Source organism: Babylonia areolata, chromosome 8 (genome assembly GCF_041734735.1).
Source record: "Babylonia areolata isolate BAREFJ2019XMU chromosome 8, ASM4173473v1, whole genome shotgun sequence".
Taxonomy (NCBI): domain Eukaryota; kingdom Metazoa; phylum Mollusca; class Gastropoda; order Neogastropoda; family Buccinidae; genus Babylonia; species Babylonia areolata.
The window spans coordinates 37865747-37889026 of NC_134883.1; positions in this window are offsets into that span (position 1 = coordinate 37865747).

The window sequence follows — 23280 nt, forward strand, 5'->3', positions numbered from 1 at the left end:
CTTAAAAAAAAAAAAAAATCAACTTGTCAATCAATTTGTTGCGGCATTTTTTGTCGCCGGACATCACAACGGTTGTGTGTTGTTTAAAGTTGTTGTTGCTGCTGCTGCTGCTATTGCTGTGTGTGTATACTTGAGTGTGCGCACGCGCGTGTGAGTTTGTGTATGCTTGTTCGTGTGTGTGTGTGTATGCATGTACGTGTATTTGGCGTGTGTGTGTGAAAGTACATCCGTGTTTATGTTGAAGGGGAAGGGGTGAGGGATTGGGGTACCGGACGTGCATGTGTGCGGGTGTACCTGGCGTGTGTGAGTGAGTGTGCGTGTATGTTTGTGTGCTTGTGAATTCGAATGTGGGCGTAGGGCTGGGGGGATTCCGCACGCGCATTCCCACTGTTATCTGTGACAGAGCGATAGGTGGGGCTTCAACATGTGATATGGGTACGACGTTCGGCTCAGTCGTATGTAGCAACTCCTCAGTTGGAGCAAGGCTCTTCACCCTGCGGAAGCCATCGGATTGTAAAAGTTAGGTGCATCATAAAACACCGAGGTAAGCGTGAGTGTGTATGTGCGTATGTGCGTGCATGTGTGTGTGTGTGTGTGTGTGTGTGTGTGTAGTGTAGTGTAGTGTAGTGTAGTGTGAGGCCTGTGTGTGTGTGTGTTCGTTCGTTCGTTCTTTAGTTTAACGTCTTTTCACTGTAAGTGATATTAGTGTGTGTGTTTGTGTGAGGCCTCTGTGCAAATCAGTTCGTGTCTAACTCGTTTGGGCGTCGGCCGCTCCCGTCACTCGTTTGATGCGAGGCCGACGAGAGTTATATGCCCAAACACCCTCTCTCTCTCTCTCTTATTTTTACGGCACGTAAAATATACATTGAGGTTTGAGTCTCAGATCACCAAACACGACAGCACAATCTAGTCAAATAGCCTGCTCATTGTTAATACCCCTGTTTACAGATAGCACCATTTGTAGTCTGCGCTATTGGTTTTCCGTTAAAAAAAGAAAAAGAAAGAAAGAAAGAAGAAACGTACAACGTTTACCACACCTAGCAGTACAATTAGGCTTCATGCAATGAAGAAAGAACCCAGTCAACAAACTGGGCAATGTCAGTTAAAGCGTGTCTGGACAGATACGGCTTCTCTGAAGTATGGCTGAACGGAAATACTGGAAATGAGAGAGTGTTGTTGTTTTAATGTTCAGACTGATAATAACAACAACACTGATAACAATAATAATAGGTTTATTCATATAAAGCAAAATCAAATGATTTTGCTCTATGCGGTTTACAGTTATGGCATATTAAAAAAAAATCCAAAGCAAAAATAATATGTTTACATCATCCATCAAAACATGCAGAATGGTCCAACTATGGAAGCAAACATGACGAATTATGACAAGGCGTTGCATCAAATGGACATAGTGAACACCCCAAAACCTATTCGAACACCCAAAACCAATTGCGTACATTACAACACACACTGAAAACAGAAACAAGCACACACCCACACTGTCGCAGGCACCAGAAGATCAATTCAGTTTTAAACAGATGAGTTTTGAGGCTCCCTTTGAAGCTAGAAATGGACTGTGAGTGAATTGATTTATTTGGCAAGGAGTTCCGTTACAGGGGGTGGTGAATGCGAAGGATCTTTGACCGATGGATTTATTCTTAACAGAGGGAATTTGGAGAATGCGACTGTCTCATGATGAAAGCAGTTGAAACAGTGAGGAGATCAGAAAGACAGTTGAAGAACCAGAGAAAGCGCGAAAGCAATGTGTGGAGAGTTTATATTCAATCCTGGACAGTATCGGAAACAGTGGACCGAATACGGTCACTCTTACGGCGTTTTAGTGCAAGACGGGCAGCCGAGTTTTGGACTTTCTGTAGCTTATGATTAATATACTGACAGATTGTTTTCAGGAGTCATGGGTGTCCAAAATAAATACAGGCGGAATACTTTCATAGGATCTATGATGGGATTAATTGATTAAAAAAAATAATAACAGCATTCGCCAGATTCAGACTTGGTATTAACGACTTGGAAGTTTCAGTTTCTCAAGAAGGCGTCACTGCGTTCGAACAAATCCATATACACTACACCAAATCTGCTATGCAGATGCCTGGCAGCAACATAAGCCAACGCGCTTGTCAGGCCTTGAGTGCATGCGTATATATTTGTGTACCTATCAGAGTGGATTTCTCCTTACATAATTTTGCCAGAGGACAACACTCTCGTTGCCATGGGTTCTTTTACAGTGCGCCAAGTGCGTGCTGCTCGCTCTCGCCCCTTCTCCCAAGTTTGTCTGGAAAATCAACCGAGCGTCTAGTCTTTCGGATGAGACGATAAACTGAGGTTCTGTGTGGTGTGCAGCAACGACTTGGAAATAAATAAATACTTCGTTAATAACTCTTTGGACATGGCATGTCCTCTTTGCAACAAAATTGAAGATAATATACATTTTATAGTACAATGCGTAGATTATAGATCGATTTCGGACAAATCAAACCATCAAGCTGGATAGAAGGAGGATTCTTTCTGGTCATAAAGCACAGCAAGTAGTCTTCTTCCGACAGAGAACTGGACATTACAGGCTCCTTTCCCACCTCTACAGACTGACACTGTACCCTACTGATGAATGCCCATGCGGTACGGGTTCGCAGACACCAGAGCATTTGCTTCAGTTCTGCCCAACTTTTTGGTGCACTGAGGAGGAAAATCTGGCCCTTTCCGTTGGATCTCCACGAGAAGTTCTGGGGACCATCTGCTGCACTGCAGAGGACGGCGGACTTCGCGCTGCAGACCGGATGGACCATCTGATAGCATGACCTGGGAAGCGCGGAAGAAAAAGAACGGACAAATACTCAGCTAAACAGCTCAATTGTTCAGTCAATGTGTAATTGTGTTGTACAAAGGGCTGTTTTGTAACGAAGCCACAAGTGTTAGAAAAGACTTAGCAATGTATACACATCTTTCTTTTAATCACTGATACATGGAGAAGAATATATCACCGCCAGTTCATGATTTTATTTATTTTCTGTACAAGCCAATTGTTAACGTGCACCTTTTCCAGGCTGGAGGACCGGACATTATAATTTATGAATCTCTCTCTCTCTCTCTCTCTCTCTCACTCACTTCGTCTGTCTGTCTGTCTCTGTCTCTTTCACTGTATTCTTATCTGTATCTCTCATTTTCTTCCCACCTGATCCCTTTCCCTCATCGTCTGCCTTCTGTCTCCGTGTCTCCTTCCCTCCTCTCTCCCTGATCATCAGAAGTGCATGATTAGGGTACGTATGTCTAATAGCGAACAACGTGTAATTCTGAATGGTTCGTGTACCGCCCCACTTCGAATCGTTCTCACCACACACATTACACAATTTAACGTCTGCTTCGACCTCGTTCACATACCTGAATGAATATCCATTTCCAAGAACCAGTCAAATATCAGCTTTTTTTTATTTACAATTTCCGCACTCTTTCTTCTCTTCGCGCAGTGCTGCCGATCAAGTTCACAAACGTGCTATCAAAATCCTAAAATTAAAGGAAGCAAGTAGCAAGACTTGACACAGTTTACAATAGCTGATTTGACTGGATATGTTGAATGAATTGTGCATTAACAGTGCTGTGAGAATTAAGAAATCATGTTGGTGACAAAACAGAACATCAGTTTTGACAGGAATCTCCAAAATGATATTTTGCAATTAGACCATAGGATATTTTGACACAAGAGTCTGTTTGCGAACGATGCTGCAAAGTTACTGAGCACTCTCAAAAGGGTCTGTTTGTGTGTGGTGTGGGGTGTGTGTTTTCAAATGTGTGTCTGTGTGTGTGTGCGCATGTGTGATCAAAACCAACAATACAGCAGTCGTGTGCGATGTTCCAATAATATGTTATGTCTAATGACATGTCTAATGTCTAAGATATGTTATGTCTATGTCTAATGAGTTCAAGACCTGTTTCTGTTTTAATTGTCCACATGTACCCTAACCCATCATTCGCAATTAGACTTGCCCGTTCGCATTTACCCTCAGGCACCCCTGCAATTTCAACCGTTGACAAAACGTTGAAAAGGAGCAGACGAAGTTTTCCTGGTGCAACTAATCGGAGAAAGCCTTCAAAAACAGAATAGCTACATTCAGTTTCAGTTTCAGTAGCTCAAGGAGGCGTCACTGCGTTCGGACAAAACCATATACGCTACACCACATCTGCCAAGCAGATGCCTGACCAGCAGCGTAACCCAACGCGCTTAGTCAGGCCTTGCAATATCGTACAACCTGTTATCTGAAGCTGATCACTTCGACTGAATCGTTCGCAATTAGGCATAACTACCCTATATTTTTTAATTCTGTTTAGCTTTTTAGTAACTTTTTTAGTTCCCCTTTTCTATGTAATTGAGGTTTATGTATTTGGGTTTTGCTTGTCAGTTTTTATCATTTTTCTTAAAGACATGATTTACAGTTTTGCAAGTTGATAGATATTATAGACAAATATATATTTTTGTCTTAACTGCTTTAAAAAAAAAAAAGAAGAAAAAAAAAGAGTTTTACAAGTTCATATGTAACTGTGGTCCAGAGTGGTGTATTATTATAAAAGGGGGATGGTACAAAAGAATTACTGATGAGGTAAAGAATAAAAGGATAGAAAAGAATCCCTGCGCAGGCCAGAAACATGTGGAGGCCAGTTGCAAAAGGGTTTTTCTATTGTTTTATTTACAATAGTTATGAGAAGAAGAAGAAGAAAGAAGATGAGAAGAATAGAATAGAGAAAACAAAGATGAGATGAAGAGGAAAACATTGCACTGATATGGACACAACAAACAAATGTCACTAAGCACCACATGTCGGGAATTCAAGTGAATAGTAAAGCACATGTATACATATTACATGGAAGGACTACCACTCGGTTTGGAATAAGCAACAACATAAGATAAGATAATGCATATGTGTGAAGACCAAACACTGACATCAAATGACATTTCTAATACATTTAAATAGTGAAGTTAAAGTGATTGAAGCTATGCTGATTTAGTGAAAGTACACTGACAGTATAGATTAGGTAAAGCTTATACTGTGTTAAAGTGACTCAAATGAACTGGTTTATCCCGTAGCACTATACTGGAGTAAGCTGTATAGGAGAGGGCATGATAACTAAATTATAATTAACAAACTGTGATACATATCAGGTGGTTTTAACCAACAGCTGATATCACTACAACACTATCTTGTAATCACCACAACAGAATACTACACTCATCCTAGAGTACTGAGAATCAGTGAAACACTGTAGCAGCATAACTGACATCAGCATGTAAAATAATACATGAATAATAGAAAGATAATAGAATCAGTGGCTTTGACGAAATTCTGGCAAACTGAGAGACCAGATAGTCAGTCAGTGCACATCACTAATATTGGAAGAACTGTCATGGCTTAACCATTAAGTGGTGAATGAACCTACACAAGTAATCCGTTGCATCAAAGCCAAGTATCAACACAGCTAAGCTTGTGCTCAACATTTAAATCTCCTCCACTGAAGCAGGATAAGTAACCTAACTTTCATCAGTCACAGCAAATGAGAAAGAGTGCGTCAGTCACTGGAACATTCTCGAACAAACTATCAGTGTCCAGAGATGACACTGACTGTGATGTTAAGAAGAATTAAATGGAATACTGCTACGAGCACATGACGACATGGCGATTTGCTAGATCAATCATAGCCAAGCTGTGACTACATGTTAAAGCAATAACTGAACAAAGCAATATCAACATGCTCATATGAACACAAGTATTGTGTTGAAGAATACAATTTACAAATCACCAGCACATTTTACACACATAGTACTTACAGCAATACGGCAATGACACTAGCACAACACAACACACACTACTTGCGACACAGCAAGAGAGAGAGAGAGAGAGAGAGAGAGAGCAGGCTCTAGCCAATGACTGGCCAGATAGAAAAGTGACCAGTGATCACCCATTCCATCTACTTATGCAAGTTAAGCGAACTGCAATGAGGCTAGTCTGGCCCGTGAAGCAAATCAGCTCAAATTTGATTTGCATTGTGTTTGTGACAATGTGTTCAATAATAAATTTCAAAATGATTCCTGAACCAATTTACGTCAGATAGGTTGCAAAAGAAAGAGCTCAACACCTACTTTCTAATGAGTATAAAATGAACCTATAATCTTAATTTAAGTCACCTGAAAAGGGTAAAAGTTTTAGTGAGCTTGTCGCTGAAAATTACAAACTGCGTTAAATCAGTTTAATTAATTAACGTAGGCAAACACAAATGGTATAGATTTAAAGATGGAATTGTGACGATTCTGCCTGTATATAATACTTGCAGTTTACTGATCTGAAAAAAGAGATATTAATAAATACGCTGCATCAGAAGCACAGGTTAGAGCTCACCCAATAGCGTACAGCTACACTGGTTATGGAGTGGTTGTGTGGCGAGGACTAAATGACGTAAGCTTAGCGTCAGTTGAAATCTTTATGCTGATGAACGATTAAACTGAAATCAAGCATGCTTCTAAATGATTAAAGTGTATGTGTAAACACAACAAATATAATTTGCCATGTGAACGATACCTAAATTTAAATTAATACATGTTCGGAGCAGTTTAGAATGGGCACAGATTATTTGAATTTGGAATGGCGTCGTGCCTTATGCCTGAGTCATTCAAAGGCAGCAGGTACGCTGTGGCAAAAATGGCGTCTGCTATAGCTCAGCTTTCAGTTTGTGCTGTGAGTTGAATTATGGTTAGCAGCCAGTCGTATTGAGCACTTGGCTACAGACAGATATTACAGACAAATATATATTTTTGTCTTAATTCCTTTTTTAAAAGTTAAGATTATGATCTCATCAAGTTGATTGTGTTTTTCTTTCTTTTATTCTTCCTTGCTTTTTCTTTTATTCTTTAATTGTTTTGGTCTTTTTCATCCACCTTCTCCTCCTTCAATTTCTTCTTCTTCTCCTTTCTACTTCGTTTGATTTTTGTTTATTATTATTATTGGTATTTTTCTGTTGTGAGGATATGGTGAAAAGAAGCTTGTAGCTTAACCTTTTGCCCTCAATAAAAATTCGAGTTCGAGTTCTCTCTCTCTCTCTCTCTCTCTCTCCCACCTCCTCTTGTTACAAAATGTATTAAACTGTCAGGAAAGCGATGGGTCTCTCTCCTAACCTGACCTCCATCCATGTGCCGCGTCTCGCTGCCCTCACTGCAGAGAAGTGATGCAGTCTCTCGGGGACAGCCGGGTCCAAGGGTCATCTCCGGGTCAATCTGGGGTTCAGTGCCTTGGTTATATTCACACAGCGATCGGATCTGGTTAGAACTGTGTCATCAATAGTACAGTAATCGCTCACGCGCGTCTGAATACAGCCTTACACATATCTGGTCGAACAAGCAAGCAAGCGCCTGCTCGCGCGCGCGCGCGCGCGCACACACACACACACACACACACACACACACACACACACTCAAGTGTATACATCTCTCTCTCTCTCTCTCTCTCTCTCTCTCACACACACACACACACACACTTGTATATGGCTGTTAAATACGATTCTTTCTATTATATCTATTAGTTTCTGACATCACTGTTCTCGCAGATATTAACATTTCTCTTCTTAATCTCAAATTTCGACTGGAAAGAAATTATGATTGTCAAATTATGTTTACCTCCCCGATGAATATCAATGACAACAGTATGATTTATGTGTATTTCTTTCTAGCGCCTTTGTTCTCGCGGTTGTAAATAAACAAAGAAAAACTCTTTACTTGAGATTTGAGATATATCCAGACTGTGACATTCTATTTACAATATGATAAGTTCGATCATGACATCAATCACGAAGTGTTACTAAGCGTATACATTTTACGTACACCGCCATTCAGGATTATCATATAACCATAGGCATGCCGCCGCTGTATTGATGAAACGATACTGAGCCCATACCGCCATTCTCAAACATATATGGCATTCTCCTGTAATCATGAATGATCACAAAACCCTCCATGCCATTCTCATATATCCGGGGCATACCTCTGTGTTGTTACTTTTATTGATCAACTATCATACCGGAAAGCTGAGAAAGCCTTTCTGTCGGCAGGGAGAACTAGCACTTAAAAAAAAAGAGGGGTGGGTGGGCGGACGGGGGTGGGAGGGGGTGGGGTGGGGGGTGAAGTGGGGTGAAGAGAGGAAAAGGGGAAGAATGCACGTCTTCTTTCCCCTTCCTCCATCCCATCGCTATCCATTTCTCTCCTCCGTTACGCGATACTACAAAAGGCACAGTAAATTAACGAGAAACAGAAAAAGGAAAAGAGAACTGACAGCCCCATCTGCATAGAAGTAAAAGACATTCCAAACACAGTTTTCGTTGGAAATCCTGTTAAACCCGTGCAACACGCTTCCAGCGAATAAACAGCTCGTCGAGTATTAAAACAGCAATGATGCATCAATCCCCCCCCTCCCCTCCCTCTGTTCTGACAGTAAGCAATGGGAGCCATCTCTGCAGATGATGGCCTGGTCTTCAAAACTTCGAAAGATGCTCAGGAAAGAACTAAAGCCGTCCAGAAACAACTAAACAATATCGGTCAATGGTGCAAAGACACAGGATCTTCCATCAATCCAGCGAAAGCCCAAACGTTGCTGTGCACCCTCAACAACAGAACCGCGAGCAAATCACCACCACCTGTGTCATTCGACGGGATTCAGATCGAGAAAACCGAATGCCTACGTTATGTAGGAATACACTTCGACAGGATGCTGACCTTCAGAAAACATACGGAAAATACTGTTCTCAAATGCAAAAAGGGTCTTTCTGTCTTAAAAGCAATGGCAACCAAAGGTATTGAACAACGCCACCTCTTCCTGCTATACCAATCACTCGTCCTCAGTGTGATCAACTACAGACTTGGGCGAACAACTCCGTCTCAAAGCAGCCTCCTAAAATTAGAAAGAGTTCAAAACGAAGCTATGAGGCTGATCCTTGGAACAGGTTAAGACCTACTTCAGAGCATTAGAAAACCATCAAACCCACTGCATGACGCAGTCAAAGAACCAACAGGCAGCCGTCTAGGACGAGGAAGATCATAGATGGGGCAAGCAGAAGACAGAATCCAGCTAGTATGCCGACTACAAGAAATGAAAGAAACAAAAGAATGGGAGGAAAACCCCGAAAATAATCTATTCAACACAGCCATTTCACCCAATCTAGGAAGACATTGTCGGGAATGGCCAGAGGGCAAAACTGATGAAGAAGTGAAGCTACTCATAGAAGAAAACAGTAAAGAAAAGGACATCGTCATATACACAGATGGCTCAGTCATCAAAGACCAATCCCGTTGGGGATTCACTGGGAAACAAAATGGAAAAACAATTAGGGAAGAGAATGCTGCCTACAAAGTCACAACCTCCAGCCTAACAATGGGAGTTGAAGCTGTGACACATGCCCTCCAGTAGCTATCGTCTATCCATATGCCCGGAAACCAACATGCCATGATTCTAACCGACTCAATGAATCTCATACAGAAAATTGAAAATGGAATGGGCAGCCCAGAGTGGCATAAGGCAATGCACAACTTTCAGATTAAAAAACTTACATGGTCATACTGCCCGGAACATGCAGGTGTTAAGGGAAATGAGCGAGCTGACGGACTTTCTGGTAACGCAACAACAACGAGCGGCCTACATCTAGGAAAATCGGAAATCCTCAGAAAAGTCAAAGAATATCAAAAAGAACAGGTACAAGGCCATCACACCATCGATCGCCTCAAAGAAATAAAGGTAGAGAGAGGGAGCGGCCGTAAGTCCAGCATGAAAGGTAGAGCATGATGCTTTGCAAATCAAACAAATATCGGCATCATTTCCAAACCAACATTGCGCAAATATCTTCAAAACGGAACAGAGTCTCTGTGGGCTTTTCCAAATACAACAGACTAAGCAACACACTAGACGCCACATTCATGGCATCAGAGATCTTTTCCCATCCCTCTTGCGGCCAATCAGTGGCAGCCTCTGTGCGTGTGTGTATGTGTGTGTTTGTGTGTCTGTGTGTGTCTGTGTGTTTGTGTGCGTGTGTGCGTGCGTGAGGGTGTAAGTGTACACAAGTGTCAGGAGAGTTCTGTGTACGTGCATGTGTGTGTGTGTGTGGGGGGGGGGGGGGGGGGGGTAGGGGGGGGAGAGGGGAGGTGGAGGGGGGTTAGAGGATGAGGTATGTGTGTGTATGCATGCCTACACTGTGGGAGCAACGGACTATTGGAACGTGTGGGTGTGCATATATATATTTGTAAATGTGTGTGTGGAGTTGGGGGTGGGGGATATGGGCGTATGTGTGTGTGCTTGCACAAGTAAGTGTACCTCTGTGTGTGTGTGTGTGTGTGTGTGTGTGTGTGTGTGTGTGCCGTGGAAGCTGCGATACGTAGCCTAGAAATGAGTGTGTGGAGGAGAGGATATAGGGGGGTGTTCAGGGTAATATGTGTGTGTGTGTGTGCGTTGGGGCTCAGGTACGTTTGTGTATTTGATTGTGCTCGAAACTGCATGTTTGCTGCATATCTGTTATGCATATGTGTGTGTATGTGTGAATGTGTGTCTGCATGTTTTACATTTATTTGCTTATCTATAATCACTGTCTTCTTTTTTTATTCGTTTATTTAATTAATTTATTTATTTATTATTATTTTTATCATTATTATTATTATTTATTGATCATTGGTGTCTTTTTTTATTTATTTTATTATATCTTATTTTATTTCATTCATTCATTTATTTATTTTTGTACGCTTACAGTTGACTTCATAAAGTTTTTGCGCATTACAAATATCATTATTATTATTATTATTAGTTTTTTATGCATTTATCTATTATTTATTTACTTACTTATTTTTATTTTTATTTATCTATTTATTTTTTTGTTTGTTTTGTTTTGTTATTTTATTTTATTTTTATTTTTATTAATTAATTAATTAATTAGTTAATTTTTATTTCTTTTTGTTTTTTCTCAGGCCTGACTAAGCACGTTGGGTTACTCTGCTGGTCAGGCATCTGCTTGGCAAATGTGGTGTAGCGTATATGGATTTGTCCGAACGCTGTGACGCCTCCTTGAGCTACTGATAATGCTGATACTCTCAAACAGACAGCTTCTCGATAAAGTGGTAACATGCTCAGACTGCATCCACTCCATCGGCGGCTACTTCCAAAACCCTATCTAGACTTCCTTTTAAGTGACTGCCACTAGAGGGACACGCAGGGATCTCCCTTTCCCACTCTGTGTACATTCGCTTTCTTCCCATACAACCGTTTTCCGCCATACACGGAAGAAAGATACTAACAACAATCACACAGAGCTGTGTCGACGCCAGTCTCGTTTTTGATTAGTTCATATGGCTCCTCACCTCTGGGCCCGTTAAGTGATCTTGCGAGATGACTTCTCTCTCTCTGTATCTCGATGAAAGATGGTCGGTGATACTTCTTCCCCTCTCTGTTTTTAAATATTTTGTTCACTCTTGAAAACAAGGTTTATTCTTCATGTTTTCCAACATAAATCACGATTACAGTTTCACTGTATCAAAATTTAATGTGTCGTGAAGAGCAAACAAAACCATGTTCACTTCCATTCATACATCATCAATAAGCATATTCTCTTGTCCAAGGTATGGAGTAAGTTGGACACTGACAAGATGGATAGCAGCAGCGCTTCAGGAAAGAACCATCGTCTTACGCCTCGGAGATTGGATGTCTGCACCTTCTAAACTATCCATGGGACTGCCACAAGGGTCTCCACTCTCTCCTGTCCTCTACAACGTCTACACGAAGGGCCCTGCAGACTTAAAACAACAATGGAATAGCTCGGGTGCTTACTCTTGCGGATGATGGCCTGGTCTTCAAAACTTCGAAAGATGCTCAGGAAAGAACTAAAGCCGTCCAGAAACAACTAAACAATATTGCTCAACGGTGCAAAGACACATGATCTTCCATCAATCCAGCGAAAGCCCAAACGTTGCTGTGCACCCTCAACAACAGAACTGCGAGCAAATCACCACCACCTGTGTCATTCGACGGGATTCAGATCGAGAAAACCGAATGCCTACGCTACCTAGGAATACACTTCGACAGGATGCTGAAATTCAGAAAACATACGGAAAATACTGTTCTCAAATGCAAAAAGGGTCTTTCAGTCTTAAAAGCAATGGCAACCAAAGGTATTGAACAACGCCACCTCTTCCTGCTATACCAATCACTCGTTCTCAGTGTGATCGACTACAGACTTGGGCTAACAAAGTTCAAAATGAAGCTATGAGGCTGATCCTTGGAACAACAAAAGACACGCCCACGGAAACCATGCGATACCTGCTGGACCTTCCTTCAGTGCAGGCCAGAAACAAGTTAGAACAGGTTAAGACCTACTTCAAAGCATTAGAAAACCCTCAAAACCCACTGCATGACGTAGTCAAAGAACCAAAAGGCAGCCGTCTAGGACGAGGAAGATCATGGATGGGGCAAGCAGAAGACACAATCCAGCTAGTATGCCGACTACAAGACCTGAAAGAAACAAAAGAATGGGAGAAAAACCCAGAAAACCTCAACCACCTATTCAACACAGCCATTTCACCCACTCTAGGAAGACATTGTCGGGAATGGCCAGAGGGCAAAACTGATGTGGAAGTGAAACTACTCATAAAAGAAAACAGTAAAGAAGAGAACATCATCATATACACAGATGGCTCAGTCACCAAAGACCAATCCCGTTGGGGATTCACTGGGAAACAAAATGGAAAAACAATTAGGGAAGAGAATGCTGCCTACAAAGTCACAACCTCCAGCCTAATGATGGAAGTTGAAGCTGTGACACATGCTCTCCAGTAGGCTATCGTCTATCCATATGCCCGGAAACCAACATGCCATGATTCTAACTGACTCAATGAACCTCATACAGAAAATTGAAAATGGAATGGGAAGCCCAGAGTGACAGAAGGCAATGCACAACTTTCAGATTAAAAAAACTTACATGGTCATACTGCCCGGGACATGCAGGTGTTGAGGGAAATGAGCAAGCTGGCAGACTTGCTGGTAACGCAACAACGAGCGGCCTACATCTAAGAAAATCGGAAATCCTCAGAAAAGTCAAAGAATATCAAAAAGAACAGGTACAAGGCCATCACACCATCGATCGCCTCAAAGAAATAAAGGTAGAGAGAGGGAGCGGCCGTAAGTCCAGCATGAAAGGTAGAGCACGATGCTTTGCAAATCAAACAAATATCGGCATCATTTCCAAACCAACATTGCGCAAATATCTTCAAAACGGAACAGAGTCTCTGTGGGCTTTTCCAAATACAACAGACTGAGCAACACACTAGACGCCACGTTCTTGGCATCGGAGATCTTTTCCCATCCCTTTTGCGGCCAATCAGTGGCAGCCTCTGTGCGTGTGTGTATGTGTGTGTTTGTGTGTCTGTGTGTGTCTGTATGTTTGTGTGCGTGTGTGCATGCGCGAGGGTGTAAGTGTACACAAGTGGCAGGAGAGTTCTGTGCACGTGCGTATGTGTGTGTGGGGGTTAGAGGGGGGTTTCGGGGGGAGGGGGGGTAGAGGATGAGGTATGTGTGTGTATGCATGCCTACACTGTGGGAGCAACGGAATATTGGAACGTGCGGGTGTGCATATATATACATATATATATTTGTATATATGTGTGTGGGGTTCGGGGTGGGGGATATGGACGTATGTGTGTGTGCTTGTATAAGTAAGTGTGCCTCTGTGTGTGTGTGTGTGTGTGTGTGTGTGTGTGTGTGCCGTGGAAGCTGCGATACGCAGCCTAGAAATGAGTGTGTGCAGGAGGGGGGTAGAGGGGGTGCAGGGTAATGTGTGTGTGTGTGTGTGTGTGTGTGTGTGTGTGTGTGTGTGTGTGTGTGTGTGTGTGTGTGAGTTGTGTGTGTGTGTTGGGGCTCATATACGTTTATGTGTATTTGACTGTGCTTTCATATCTGTGAAACTGCATGTTTGGTGTATATCTGTTATGCATGTGTTTGTGTATGTGTGAATGTGTGTCTGCATGTTTTACATTTATTTGCTTATTTATCATCACTGTGGTCTTTTTTTATTCGTTTATTTTATTTTATTTTTTTATTATCTTTATCATTATTATTATTATTATTTATTTATTTATTTTATTTATTTATCTTATTTTTATTCTTTTTTTTGGTACGCTTATAGTTGACTTCATCAAGTTTTTGCGCCTTACACATATTATTATTAGTAGTAGTAGTTTTTTTTATGTATTTATCTATTATTTATTTACCCCCCCCCCCCCGCCCCCCTCCCTTTTTTTTCTCAAGGCCTGACTAAGCGCGTTGGGTTACGCTGCTGGTCAGGCATCTGTTTGGCAGATGTGGTAAAGCGTATATGGACTTGTCCGAACGCAGCGACGCCTCCTTGAGCTACTGAAACTGACACTGATCTTGTCCAAGGAAAGAAAAAAAGAACAACGGGAAATGTACGAAGCTGACAAAAAGAACATTAAACATGGTGACAATTATGTTTGTGTGATTTTTAGCAAATGGAGACATACGTACAAAGACAAAGAGTACATACACTGAATCACCATGCCCTTTTTGGCGATGAAGAAAAACATCTTCTATTTCAATTTAAATCATACGATGAAGTGAGAGAAAAAACATGCATTTCTAAAAATCAGATGTGGCTAAAATACACATCGTTTCCAATTTATTGTTAAATAATGAACTCATAATACAGTCGGCAGCTAAGTTTGTTGGGGAAGCACAAAGTATAAAGACAAAGTTTTGTTAACCATAACAAGTCAAGAGTTGATGATAGACATGTATAATATACATTCTTTAGTGTTATGAAAGTAAAGTAGATAGGACACTATATCCTGTTACTAAAAGAATAGGTGGCTGAGTTTGACTGTACTATTTCTCTTTCAATATATGTTTTTGTCTTGTTTGTTTTGTATAAAGTAATTTAATGAGAACCCCTGATGGAAATATTGTAAAATAATCGGTTGTCTGGGAAATTCATGAATGCAATCCTTGCCATTTACAAGTCGGTGGTGTCTTGTGTGACAGTGGGCAATACTCTAACAGATTTTTTGTTGTTGTTGTTGTTTTTGTTTTGTTTTTTTGACTGCCCTGTTGGAGTGCGACAAGGTTGCATTCTTAGCCCAGTATTATTTTCAGTATTTATAGATGACATTGTAACTGCGCTAGAAGCTAATGGTGTTCATGGCATGCAACTGCTTCCAGATGTACTCCCGCTGATCTTGTTGTTTGCGGATGCCATAGTTCTCATATCAGATACACCACGAGGTCTTCAGAATCAACTTCATATTCTTAACAGTGCGTATAAATATCTTCACTTGAACATTAACAAAAGGTAATTTTTTTAGAAAGAGAGGATTTTTTATAGTAGATATGAAAAATCTAAATGGAATTAAACTAGAAGTTAAATGAGAACAACTATTTGGGCTTTATCTTTTGTACAAAACTGAGTGTTTGCAAAGGGGTAGATGCATTGGCTGTCAAAGGTAAACGAGCTTGTTTCGATTTTGTTAAGTATGTAAGTTAAGTGAAATGACCAAAGCATGTGTCTCTAAATCTTTTATACCCAAGTTCAGCTTGTTCTATTGTATGCTTCAGAAGTATGGGGGTTACAAAGTCTGAAAAATATTGAGAAAGTCCACACACTTGCAAATAAAAAATATCTTAATGTGCCACTGAAAATACCAAATAAGTTTGTGTATGGAGAGACAGGTCGCTACCCATTACATATCAACTGCAGTCAGATGTATCAGATATTGGTTAAGAGTATTAAAAATGGACAACAGACGTCTCCCCAGACAGGCATATGCCATGCTGGTTACTCGAGACAACAATGGCAAAAAGTGTTGGGTCTCTCGCATAAGAGATACACTAGTTAGCCTTGTGTTTGCATACGTCTGGCTGCAACAAAGGCTTGCGTGCGAAAAATCGTTTATTTCCTTGCTTAAAGAACGCCTAACAGATATTTACCTACATGAATGGGAAAGCTCTGTACTGCAGGAAAAATATGTATATTACTATAGGAAATTTGAATTTACCTTTGAAAATGAAAGATATTTCGATTTTGTGAACATAAAATGTTTCAGAGACTGTATCGTCAAATTACGCTTGGGACTGTTACCTCTTAAAGTAACTACTTTAAAATCAGTTTTCAACAATAATCAGGATTAACTTTGCAGCTTATGTGGAGCCAAGGAAGAAGAAGAAGATGTAATTTGTGTTTGTCCTTTCTATTCCGAAATTAGAGATAAATACCTGGACTATTGTTGCATACAATCTCTACCACGATTGCTAAAATGTGACAACATGCTTAAAACTAGGAACTTAGAAAATTGTATCTTTTATGCAATGAAAATTCGAAACAATTCCGTAGGTAATGTAGGAACAGTATTGCCCTCTGTACTGGCTGTCAGTTGTGAAAAATAACTAAAAATCTTTGGTTTTGGAAATTCCACTTTCTTGCATGCATGGCTTGTTCATGTTTTCGTTTTTCCTTGATAGGCATTACATATTCTTCTTTTTGTTTCTAGGGCCGGAGGCCTATGGAATAAAACATTCTTCTTGTTCCTTTTCTTTCTCCTGAGACACTCAAACTCAAACCGTGAAAAAAAATATTGATAACATCTTTATTTTACAAAACGTCAACTTTTCATAACTTCGGAAAAGTTGTACCTAATAGCTATTTTACTTAACAACAATTTTGCCTTTAAGATAGAGAAATGCATCAAAGATAGCCAGGGAAATTACATAATTCTTATAATAAATACCATGGGTAAACAAATTGCTCTAGCTAATGTATATGGACCTAATAGAGACGACCCATCATTTTTTAAAGACATCAGTCAAAAACTTGAAGATCAGTTAGTAACAAATATCATAATAGCAGGAGACTGGAATCTTGTTATCAACCCGAATTTAGATTATCATAATTACAAACATATTAATAATACTAAAGCAAGGGATACAGTACTGGATATGATATCACAATTAGAACTAGTGGACATTTGGCGAGAATTTAATCCAGATAATTTACGATACACCTGGAGAAGAACAAATCCATTTCAGCAAAGTCGGTTAGATTTCTTCCTAGTTTCTGAAACACTTATCTCTCACGTAAAAAATGCAGACATTTGTTATGGATATCGTAGTGACCATTCCCTCATAACATTAGAAATGATGTTTAAAACAGAAAAGAAGCATAAACCTTTTTGGAAATTTAACTTTTCCTTGTTAAAAGATCAGATATATGTAGAACTTGTTAATGAAACTATTGAAAGGGTAAAGGAACAATATGCAGTATTGATATATTCCCGGGATAAAATCAAAGATATTCTAAATAGCGAATTGCACTTCACAATATCAGACCAATTATTTTTAGACACCCTGTTAATGGAAATAAGAGCAAATACTGTAGCATATGCCATTAAAAAGAAAGGAGAGCAAAGAGTAAAAGAAGAAGGTCTGGAACAAGACATACAGGCGATAGAAAAAAATAGTGATAGAAGTGTAAAGGAAGCATACCAGTTAGAGGAAAAGAAGAAACAATTAGAAGAAATAAGAAAAACAAAAATGGATGGGATCATCATTAGATCAAAGGCAAGATGGGCGTCACAGGGAGAAAAAATAACAAAATACTTCTGTTCACTAGAAAAAAGACACTTTGTGAGTAAACAAATGCTAAAACTAGTTACAGACAATGGACAGGTCTTAACGAAAACAGAGGAAATGTTAGAAGAAACTAGGTCTTTTTACCAAGAACTATATAAAGAAAGAAATACACAAGAGGCTGACTTAGGTACTTATGTCACAAATCTACCACATTTAAGTAACAAGAATCTGAGGTACTGGAGGGAATTATTACTAAAGAAGAAGCATCTATAGCATTAAAGAATATGTATAATGACAAAAGTCCAGGAACTGATGGAGTGACGGTCAATTTCTTTAAGTTTTTCTGGAAACAACTTGGGGATTTTGTAGTCCGTTCTATTAACTCACTCAGTACGGCCAGTCCTCTTTTCTCCTCTGCACAGACCCCTCGGATGTCCAGTGGGTGTCTGAATGACCCAACTTTTAGCTTCCGTCGTCAGAATTGTGGTATTCTTTGTCCACATTCACGTCTTCAGTATAAGAGCCTTCCGCTTGCAATATTTTGATGATGGTAATTGGGGTGAAACGCTGTTAACGTCGTCTCTTTCGCCGTTCGTATGGAAAGAGTTAATGAAGGATTTTACAAAGGAAGAATGTCTATAACACAAAGGGAAGGGGTAATAGTATGTCTACCTAAAGCAGATAAGCCTAGGGAATTCTTAAAAAACTGGAGACCAATTACTCTTTTAAATGTCACCTATAAAATTGGAACAACATGCATTGCAAATCGAATCAAAGCTGTCTTACCAAAACTGATAAATGAAGATCAAACGGGGTTCATACCAGGAAGATATATTGGGGATAATTTAAGATCTATGTATGATATGATTCATTACCTGGAAAAAAAGAACCTACCAGGACTGCTCGTATCGATAGACTTTGAAAAAGCTTTTGACTCGATTAATTGGGGGTTCATGAAAAATGTACTGAAAGAATTTGGATTTGGGAAGGATATATGCAACTGGGTAGCCTCTTTTTTTTTATATAATGATATAAAGTCTTATGTAGTAGTTAATGGAAAGGTATCCCAACACTTTGATATAAATAGAGGGTGTCGTCAGGGAGACCCGATATCGCCTTATTTGTTTGTCCTATGTTCAGAGATACTTGCATGCAAAATTCGTGACGACGAAAAAATAAAAGGTATAAAAATATCCGACACAGAATTTAAAATAAATCAGTTTGCAGACGATACAACATTCACTTTAGAAGGAGACAGATGCTCATACGAAAGGTTGTTTGAAACACTAAATGAATTTGAAGATATTTCAGGCCTAAGACTTAACTTTGAAAAAACAACAAATGTTTGGTTAGGAAAAAAGAAAAATTCGCCTGAAAGATACTTAGTTCACAAAGAGATGCAATGGAATCCAACAAAGTTCAAAATATTGGGAATTTGGTTTACTAACGAAATATCAGACATAACAAAAATTAATATTGCAGATAAATTTGTTGATGTCATTAATCTATTCAAAACGTGGGCCAAAAGAATATGTACGCCTTTGGGTAGAGTGGCAGTACTAAAATCCTTAATACTTACAAAATTAACTTACTTATGGATTTTACTGCCCAACCCGCCAGAAAACGAACTGAAAAGACTGCAAAAAATGTGCTATGAGTTTGTATGGGACAAAAAAAACAGACAAAATCAAAAGACAGTATTCGGTGCAAAACATTGAGCAAGGAGGTATAGGAATACCGGATATAATAACTTTCGTTAAGTCTTTAAAATTGTCATGGGTAAGGAAATTATACACAGGAACCCAAAAGTGGAGGCAAATACTACTTAAACAATGTCCAGAAATAATTAACTTAAACTGTTACGGAGCCAAAAGATTTATCAAAAGTAAATGTAACCACTTCTGGAAAGATGTATTCGTAGCATTTGATCAATTCAACAACCACGTAAAATTACAAAACTACAAAGAACTTGTATCAGAACCTATATTTTATAATGACAAATTGAAAGTAGGTAACGTTGATTTTTGTTTCAATGACTGGGCAAAAAAGAGTGTGTATTTAGTAAGAGATGTTGTTGTTGTCTTCAGTTTAACGTCTTTCCACTTGAAGTGATATTAGACGGGTAAGAGATGTATTAAGTGAAGACGGAGGCTTTCTGAACCATGAACAATTCTGTAAAAAATGGAACATAAGGGTTAACTACTTACACTATAAAAGTTGTACACAAGCAATAAAGCAATACATTAAAAAGGAAAGGATAGTAATAATCAACAACGAAAGTAACCAGAACACAAAAGCATGAGACATGATATGTAGAGTTACAAAAGGATCAAGAACATATAATATTTTGCTTGAAAAAAATAGAAATATATGACATAAAACCGTTCGTTAATTGGGAGAGAAAACTGGATGTTGTAATAGATTGGGAAACTGCTTTAGAGTTAATTAAGAAGACGAAAGAAATCAAACTAAAATGGTTCCAAATCCGAATTTGCTTTAGAATTCTAGTCACAAATAGTATTCTTAGAAGAATGGGATTGACAGAAAGTGAAAAATGCAACTTTTGCAATATTGAAAAAGATACTATACATCATTACCTGTGGGAATGCAACTATATACAGTCTTACTGGTTAGAACTGGAAACATTATTGAAAGATAAATGCCAAGGGTGTGAGAGATTATCATTTAATACTGAACTTATTTTGTTTGGAACTGACGACAAAACGAAAACAGACGAAGTACTCAACCTGATTATATTATGGGCTAAATTTTTTATATACAAAAGCAGAATCAATAAAATCAGACCAACAATATCAGCATTCGTGAAGGAAGTACAGTACAACTACCGCACTGAAAAATATGTGTCCAGAATGGAAATGCGCTATAACAAATTTGAACAGAAGTGGTTCCCGTACATAGGAATAATAAGCGATTTAAATGATTAATATGGTACATCGGAATATATAAGAATGGTTAAAGAAACTAGTTTTTTGCTGCCAGTATCATTGCTGTCTTATTTCTACTTTAGTGTATTTCATTTTTGTATACAACACTGCCAACCACACGTACAGACATACCGGCGACAGGCGAATTTCTGCAACACCATATGCTATACCTCAGTTGCCATTTATGTATCAGTGTTGAATTGAAATATCAAATGCTTTGGTGCCATTATGCCAACATTCAAGTGTTTGTGTGTAGCCCATTTCGTTTGCCAATGTCTGCGTGTGTGAATGTGCGCGCGAGAGTGTGCGAGAGCGAGCGCTTTGTGCATATGTGTGTGTTGGGGGGGGGGGGGAGAGGGAGGGGTGTGTGCGTGTTTGTGTCTGGCTGTTTGCTACTCTGTGTATGTAAGAGAGAAAGAGAATAACATAATAATCCGACAGATGGCTAGCTTAGAATATACACAATATTATTTAACAGGTTTTGATGTTTTCATAACAATAATAAGTGATAATATTGTTGTTTTTTCTTCATGATTATGTTTGTACATTCTAAGAACCTGTTTTAAACTGGATTAATATCGGTGTTCCCTCGATGTCTCAGAAGGAGATTATGTTGCTAGTTTTGTGGTATATTGACCGAGGGATTATACGTTAAAGAGTATGTGTGTGTGGGCCTCACTGTGTGTGGGTGTTTGTTGGGATTGGGGAGATGCAAAAACAAAAACCTTGCAGTTGGATGAATGATATAACTTCAGTGAAGCGAGGGCCAGTGTTGATGTGTTTTTCCTTGAAGCAGATTCTACGGTGTAATGCTTCATTGTTTTTGTTGGAATCAAACAATGTATTTTGTTATATTGTTTACCCAAAAATTTAATGTGAAATGTGATTACATGTTTCTTGACAAATATAACCTTCTCTGCAAGGGAAAAAAAAAGTTGTACCTAATCTACGTCCTCATAGCACCCTGTCGGGGATTCATAATATGAATTGTTACAGGTTCTAAATGTCAATGGTTATCCAGCCTGAAAAACTTTCTGTGTGTGTGTGTGTGTGTGTGTGTGTGTGTGTGTGTGTGTGTGTGTGCATGCGCGAACGTGTGTGTGTGTGTGTGTGTGTGTGCGCGCGTGAATGCGTATGCGAGAGAGGGGGAGAGCGAGAGAGAAAGATGAGGAGAGAGAGGTAGAAACAGACAGACAAAAACAGGAACAGAGACATATTAGAGATAGTGTGCCTGTCTGTAATTGCCTCCGTTTGCGCAGATCATCAGCATCATCATCACACACACACATACACACACACACACACACACACACACACACACATATATATATATATATATATATATATAGCGTGCCAGTATACATGCGTGCTTGTGCGTGCGATATAGACAACATATGATTCACAGTCAGAGCACGGCAGTTAATTGGATTTTTTGCTGTCTGTCTGACACCTGTCCATTGAACGATCTGAAAGTGTGTCGCTCGTCATAAGTAACTGCCAGGCCTTTTACAGCTTCAGATGCTTGCATCTGTTCCGCGGGTTGGAACGGACCGAGCACATGAGCCGTTCCAGCCGTACAACTTGGGATTGTCTGGGCATTGTGCGATCAAACCAGTCAGTACGAAACGTAATGGTCACTTTGAGCTTATTCATTTCAAGTAACCATTTGATTTTGATAACATTCGTGAAGTTTACCATATTAATTTTACTTATGGTACGCGTAATACAAAAAGAAACCGGGACAAGCGGATTTATTTGCATGAGCACATGAATTTTTTTTCAGTTGATGACACTGGAATAAAGTATGATCTATTGTTCGAAGAGAAATCAATAGTCATAAAAGAGAACGGAGCCAAAGGCTAACGCACTTTCATTGTCTGTGAAATGTTTCTTTGGTAGAGAATAAGTTTATCTACGTGGTGATTATTTTTTTAATGTTCTCTTCTAAAACATTGCTCATTTATTGCTGAGGTTGATGTAAATGTACTGGTGTAGCTGATCGACTAATTGTAGATCGATGATATCCTAAGCGCTGCAGTGACAATGTAGCAATGCAGAAAAATGTGGGAAGTGCTGTCGACACGAAAGAATATACGCTCGAAAATCACCATGAACATGCTTACATCGTACCCCCCCCTCTCTCTCTCTCTCTCTCTCTCTCTCTCTCTCTCTCTCTGTGTGTGTGTGTGTGTGTGTGTGTGTGTGTGTGTTTCTTACCAAACATTTCTTTTCATATCATCTTTTGACTACCACACACTGGTTTGGCCTGGCGGAAACGACTGCCATGGGAGCTGGTAGTGCAACGTAATAAATTCTTGTCCCGTGGCTAGTCACAAAGACTGCGACATGGCCAGTTAAATAATTCAGCAGAAAACACTTCTCACATCCAACTTCCCGAAAACAAATCCAAATCAAATCCATCCAAAATTTAAGTGAACAAGCCAAAGGCGAAAAACAACAAAACTGTACTACATTACAATTCCCTTCCACAATGTCAACTATTAGATAAACCTTTTGCCAATTAATACCTCTCACAAATCCATGGCTAGCAACATCGATTCGAAAATTCTGACAGCTCTAATTTCTAAATGAAGCAACGGATCATCCTCAAAATTGTCTCAAACCTAGAACAGTAGAAGGCATTGCAAATAATCATTGTGTGCAAAATTGGATGCTGTTAA